Here is a 7,340-nt window from a genome sequence, read left to right as displayed (position 1 = left end):
TAGGGGTGTCAGGGAGCTGCCTTCCTGCTTTTTGATTGGTATATAAATTTGACAATCATCAGCATAAAGATGATAGGATATGCCATGCTTTTTAAAAACTATTCCAAGTGGAAGGAGGTACAGTGCATAAAGAATTGGACCAAGAATAGATCCCTGGGGGACTCCACTGTTAAGAGGCACAGTTGATGAGGTAGAGTCCCCCATTTTAACAAAGAAGCATCTCCCTGAAAGATATGACTGGAACCATTTTAAGGCAGTCCCCCGAAGTCCCACACAGTTTTCCAAACGAGATAATAGAATTGTGTGGTCAACTGTGTCAAAGCAGCAGTGAGATCTAAAAGCACTTAAATGGCTGAATCACCAGAATCTGTTATTAAAAACAGGTCATTAAAAACCTTTAAAAGTGCAGACTCAGTGCTGTGAAATGCTTTACAACCTGACTGAAAAATATCTAAAGTGCCATGTGCCTCCAAAAAAAACTGTAGCTGCATAAATACACATTTTTCCAAGATTTTTGATAAAAAAGGAAGCTTTGAAATAGGGCGATAATTTGAAACATTTGTGGAGTCAAGTCCAGCTTTCTTAATCAATGGCTCAATCACTGCTTTTTTACAAAAAGTAAGCACAACTCCAGAAGACAGGCTACTATTTATAATTTCCTCAACATGAGAGCCAATCGTTTCCCATACATCCTTAAAAAGGTATGGAGAGACAGGGTCTGTGGGGGATGTGGAGGGTTTAATTTGATTGATGACCTCTGTAAGAGACGTCAGTGAAACTGGCTCAAACTGACAGAAAATAGCTGAGCAATGCATGTTTAAGGAGACGTTTAAAAAGGAGGGGAATATATTGGCTCGGATATTTCAAACTTTACGGTTAAGAAAATCCAAAAACTTCTCACAAATATCAGGTGACATTTCTGTAGAGTTGGATTGTGGAGGGTTCAACACAGACCCAATGGTTTTAAAAAGAACACGTGGATTGTTGGCATTTTGAGAAACTATGTCTGAAAAATATTGTGTTTGTTTAGCTTTAACAATTTTTTGATAGTTTCTCCAGCTGTCCTGTAAAATCTGATAAGACACCTGCAGCCCATCCATTTTCCACCGGCGCTCTGCCTTTCTACAATCTCGCCTAGCTGCGCGCGTGGCTTCACAGTGCAATGGCTCAGGCTTTGGTCTAGGGCGCATGGCTCTTAGTGGAGCTACAGTGTCCAAGACCTCAGAATAGGTGGACAGAAAAACGTTTGTTAGTTGCTCTGTGTCTGAAACAGCGGAGCTGTTGTTTGCTTGCACATGAGCAGCAAAACAAGAAGAAAAACAGGAGGAGGTGTCGGGCTTAAGAGTGCCGGCATGACGCACAGGAGCAGGTGGTTTTACTAAATCGTTTAAAACAAAATTAAACATGACAGGACAATGATCCGAAAAAACAGCATCAGACACTACTACATTCTCAATAGGCAGCCCATAGGACAGTACAAGATCCAATAAATGGCCATGTATTTGTGTGGATCCTGCAACATGTTGAGTTAAATTAAAACCATCAATCAAATCTAAGAACTCTTTCGCCATAGCCTTTGAAGGGCAACAGACGTGTACGTTAAAATCACCAACAATTAAAATCTTATCATAATTTGTCCTTACAACCGCAATAAAATCAGAAAATCTCTCTCTCTCTCTCTCTCTCTCTCTCTCTCTCTCTCTCTCTCTCTCTCTCTCTCTCTCTCTCTCTCTCTCTCTCTCTCTCTCTCTCTACACATCTATATATATCTATATATAGACCTTAGTGGTCTTCTAAAACCATATCTTAAGTCTCTTTCCCAAAATTCCACCTTGGTGCAGAATTACAGATCCCAGTAAACAATGAGCTTTCCTTAGTAGGTGCCATTTCTGTGTCTGTAGCTTTTGAGAAAGAGAGGGTGGGTGTTAAGGTGGAGGCTGAGGGTGTGGCCTTGACCAACTGCCACTTTGCTTATTTGAAAGCCATGATGTCTCTCTCTCATGGGCGGGCGAAATTCTCTGGGAGGGCAAAACAGAAAGGGGAGGAAACCTTGCTCCTTATGACCTTCTAAAGGGCAACATTCCAGATTGGCTAAAATGTTAAAAAACATCACAAAGTGAAATTTTTATGCCATGGGACCTTTAAAAGGCTATGTCTGGGTTTGGCTTGTAAAAAGCAATGGTAAATCGTAAATTATGGGTGATATTGCCCAGCTGCCTACAATTGTGTAAAGACTTTCCTTGGTTTAGGACGCGAATATTTAAAATAACAGTACAGTGGCAGACCCAAATGCACGACTCAGGCATGAAGTCACAGGTAACTAATTTTATTGTTCAAAGAACACGCAGGCAATAATCGTAGTCAGGAAACAGGCGAATGTCCAAGAATGCCGGTGAAACAAAGGAAAGCGGTAGACAGAGCTGCGGCAACACATTTTGAATTGGGGGTGCTGACAAATTTCAAGAGGGAAGTTTTCAGCCAAAGTCAACCACCACACACCTAATTGCATCCATCATAGTTTCTTTCACTGTTTAGAGATTCAATTCATTATAAATAGCCTATCCAAGACAATAATTAGCCTGCCATGGGCTACTGACCCTACTGGTTTCCGAGCCTGTCAAGATGCCATGTAAACCTATCAATGGCTACCCACGTAAACAGTTCACTTTCCTTTGCATTTTGCACTTCAATATAAACTGTACTGAACTGAACTGAATATCTGAGCACAACACTACAATAACATTGTACAGCGGGTAAATTGTGTCTTAAAAGAAATCCCGATGATCCGCGTCATGCTGGGTTCAAACCCTCTTCAGCAAAAATATTAGCAGGAGTCCACTGCACCATCACACATTCACAAAACTTTATTTTCTCTCAGTATAACAAGAATGACAATTTTTTTTAATAGAGCAAACCGAAACACTTGTTACCTTGATTTAAGCTTAACTTCATAATTATATCATGCACTATAACCTCCTGCTACACCTCTGCGCTATCTGTGTGCAAAGACTTGTCATAAATTATATCAGGCAGCACACGGTCTGTGAAACAATCTGTCTAAAACAACTGGTTACCCTGGGCTGAAAACGCGTGATCTCGAGACTCTCAAACAGTTACAAGTTTCTTCGATTTATTAGAAGAAGCAATATTTCTATTGACGTGGCTCAAATGCCTACATACAGTGAGGAAAATAAGTAGTTGAACACGCTGCCATTTTGCAACTTCTCAAAAACTTAGAAATCATGGCGGGGTCTGAAAATGTCATTGTAGATGCATGTCCACTGTGAGAGAAAATAAAAAAATAAAAATCCAGAAATCACAATGTATGATTTTTAAACTATTTGTATGATGCAGCTGCAAATAAGTATTTGAACGCCTGAGAAAATCAATGTTAAGATTTGGTACATTAACCTTTGTTTGCAATTCCAGAGGTCAAACGTTTCCTGTAGTTTTCACCAGGTTTGCACACACTGCAGAAGTGATTTTGGCCCACTCCTCCACACAGATCGTCTCTAGATCAGTCAGGTTTCTGGGCTGTCACTGAGAAACATGGAGTTTGAGCTCCCTCCAAAGATTCTCTATTGGGTTTAGGTCTAGAGACTGGCTAGGCCACGCCAGAACCTTGATATGCTTCTTATAGAGCCACTCCTTGGTTATCCTGGCTGTGTGTTTTGGGTTGTTGTCATGTTGGAAGACCCAGCCTCAACCCATCTTCAATGCTCTAACTGAGGGAAGGAGGTTGTTCCCTCAGATCTCGCAATACTTAGCCTGGTCATCCTCTCCTTAATACATTGCAGTTGCCTTGTCCCGTGTGCAGAAAAACACCCCCAAAGCATGATGGTACCACCCCCATGCTTCACAGTAGGGATAGTGTTCTTGGGATGGTATTAATAATTATTCTTCCTCCAAACAAGGTTAGTAGAATTAAGACCCAACAGTTCTATTTTGGTCTCATCTGACCACATGACTTTCTCCCATGACTCCTCTGGATCATCCAAATGGTCATTGGCAAACTTAAGACTGCCCTTGACATGTGCTGGTTTAAGCAGGGGAACCTTCCGTGCCATGCATGATTTTAAACCATGACGTCTTAGGTCATTGACCAGCTCCTCCCGTGTAGTTCTGGGCTGATTTCTTAACCTTTCTTAGCATCATTAAGACCCCACGAGGTGAGATCTTACATGTAGCCCCAGTCCGAGGGAGATTGACAGTCATGTTTAGCTTCTTCCATTTTCTAATGATTGCTCCAACATAGGACCCTTTTTCACCAAGCTGCTTGGCAAGTTCCCCATAGCCCTTTCCAGTCTTGTGGAGGTGTACGATTTTGTCTCTAGTGTCTTTGGACAGCTCTTTGGTCTTGGCCATGTTAGTAATTGGATTCTTACTGATTGTATGGGGTGGACAGGTGTCTTTATGCAGCTAACGACCTCAAACAGGTGCATCTAATTTAGGATAATAAATGGAGTGGAGGTTGACATTTTGAAGGCAGACTAACAGGTCTTTGAGGGTCAGAATTCTAGCTGATAGACAGGTGTTCAAATACTTATTTGCAACTGTATCAGACAAATAAAGTTAAAAAATCATACATTGTGATTTCTGGATTATTATTTTTAGATGATGTCTCTCACAGTGGACATACACCTACAATGACAATTTAAGGCCCCTACATGATTTCTAAGTCGGAGAACTTGCAAAAAAAGCAGGGTTTTCAAATACTTATTTTACTCACTGTATGTTTCCAAAAGCCTGCAACGTTATGTCTACGACGGAAGATATGCATTTGAAGCTCCTACAATACAAAGTTCCGGTTAAGACATTTTAATAGTTTAAGCCCAACCTTTTGAATTGTTGGGGTTGTAGCATAAGCTATTTTATGTCACCTACGCACCCAGATATAAAAAAAAAAAATCAGTTTTTAAAGTGGTGTAAGACGAAAGGTGAACATTGTTTAACACATTTGTGTTATGAGTGCACCCAATACTTCACACAGACAAAGCCTTGAAGTAAGATTCAAATGTTTTTTTTGTCAATTAGGCAGGCAAAACTGCACAAAAGAATACATAGAAATGCATTTATTTAGTTTGTATTGACAGTAGCCACATTACCTACCCTTTCTTGTATGCTTCACCATTTACTTGAATAGGAAAATAGCTGCCCAGTTGAGTCACTCTCACATAAAGATGTTTTATCTGCAAAACATAGAAAGTCCTATGAGACATAAATGGGCAGAAAAAGTCCCACTTACAAAAAAGGGCAAAACTCATTCAATAACAAATATAGTGTTTGTATTTTAACAGACATGTCTTAATGAGGAGAGCTTGTTCTTTATTGGTCTGAAACAACTTGCCTCATTTGGTCATGTTTGCCTTAACAGCTGGTTGCTTGTGCAATTATGCAATGTGATGCTCATACTTGCATCTGGTGACACTTCTGAAAGTAATTAATTGATTATGAACAGCACAGGTTTAAAGTTTAAAAGGGGCCAGAAACCACAAAGATGTGTGGCAATAGTAGGAGACAAAGATTTCTGAGAGAAAGGAAGAGAAGTTGCAGTCATTGTTTGAGAAATGGACCCCCAAAAGGCTGAAGTAATCAAACTTTAAGCTAAATAATGTATACCCCCCTGGTTTAACCAAGGAACAAGGGTTTGTTCGGAAGTAAGAGGTAAGACAAACTCCACTGTAGGCCTATTTCATCATGACAATGTTTCAAATGTTATTTCCAATGTTAATGCAATACACCCCCTAGATGGGGAACTCTATTACTTCTGTAGGAGGAAAAAAGATGAGCAACAGCATCGTTATCTCAAGGTTGTTTCCATCCCAGAAGAGGCAAACAGGTTATTTGTTCATTTTCATGACAGTCCTCAAGGAGCACACTGTGGAGTGGACCGCACTCTTCATGCTATCCTGCTGAGATTTTGGTGGCCGGGCATTGAAGAGGACATTACCAAATGGGTAAGTGTTATTAGTCCAGATGTCTGTGGCTATTATTGGTTATGTTACATGTCCTATGTGACTGCTGACTTAATTTATTCGTTGGGTTGCCCAGTGTGAGAAATGTCAGATGAAGAGTGCCTATACCAGTGGTTCCCAAACTTTTTCAGCTCAAGACCCAAAAGAGAAATTTGGTGTCTCCCCGGGACCCGACTTTACAAAAATAGACCATGAATCATTGTAACATCTACATTTTTAAACTGTGGACAAAAGACCAAACAAACCATGAATTTAAACGTATATCAGAGCTGCTAACTTTCCCCCAAACATTGGAGTGAGATTCGGAGGGGGGGGGGCAACCCATATTTTGCCACATAAAAAGAAATTTCTTTGGTTCTTTCAGCATCATTATCATTCAGGGTTTAAATTAGGATTTGTTGTATGTGGGGGGATGGGGCTCTCCCTAGGGCCAAACATAATGAATCACATGAAGAGACCGTAGCATAATATAACAGTAGCATCAGCTGAGAAGATTTGGGTCTGTGGTGAACAGGTCCAGGGGTCCCTGGTGTATGGGACCAGGGACCCAAAGTTAAATTAATGTTGAGGGATCAACTAAGACCACTGAAATTCTAAAGAATGAGAAGCACTGATTTACATACATTCCAATCCTTTAACCTTTGTGCCAATGTTCAGTAATGTTGGGCCCTCATCCTCTGTGCCCCACTTACTGTATTTACTTTTTTGGGAAAAGACTATTGTTCATTTTATGACACATTGAATGAATTATTTACAGTTACATTTAGAGATGCACAGAGGTTAGAGAAGCACAATAGTGGCCCAACGTTGCAGTAGTGTGTGTGTGTGTGTGTGTGTGTATATATACACACACACTCACCGGCCACTTTATTAGGTACCCCATGCTAGTAACGGGTTTGACCCCCTTTTGCCTTCAGAACTGCCTCAATTCTTCGTGGCATAGATTCAACAAGGTGCTGGAAACATTCCTCAGGGAGTTTGGTCCATATTGACATGATGGCATCACACAGTTGCCGCAGATTTGTCGGCTGCACATCCATGATGCGAATCTCCCGTTCCACCACATCCCAAAGATGCTCTATTGGATTGAGATCTGGTGACTGTGGAGGCCATTTGAGTACAGCGAACTCATGGTCATGTTCAAGAAACCAGTCTGTGATGATTCCAGCTTTATGACATGGCGCATTATTCTGCTGAAAGTAGCCATCAGAAGTTGGGTACATTATGGTCATAAAGGGATGGACATGGTCAGCAACAATACTCAGGTAGGCGTTGCAATGATGCTCGATTGGTACCAAGGGGCCCAAAGAGTGCCAAGAAAATATTCCCCACACCATGACACCACCAGCCTGAACCGTTGATACA

The sequence above is a fragment of the Etheostoma cragini genome, chromosome 7, assembly GCF_013103735.1.
Source record: "Etheostoma cragini isolate CJK2018 chromosome 7, CSU_Ecrag_1.0, whole genome shotgun sequence".
Classification (NCBI taxonomy): domain Eukaryota; kingdom Metazoa; phylum Chordata; class Actinopteri; order Perciformes; family Percidae; genus Etheostoma; species Etheostoma cragini.
This window is presented reverse-complemented; position numbering follows the sequence as displayed.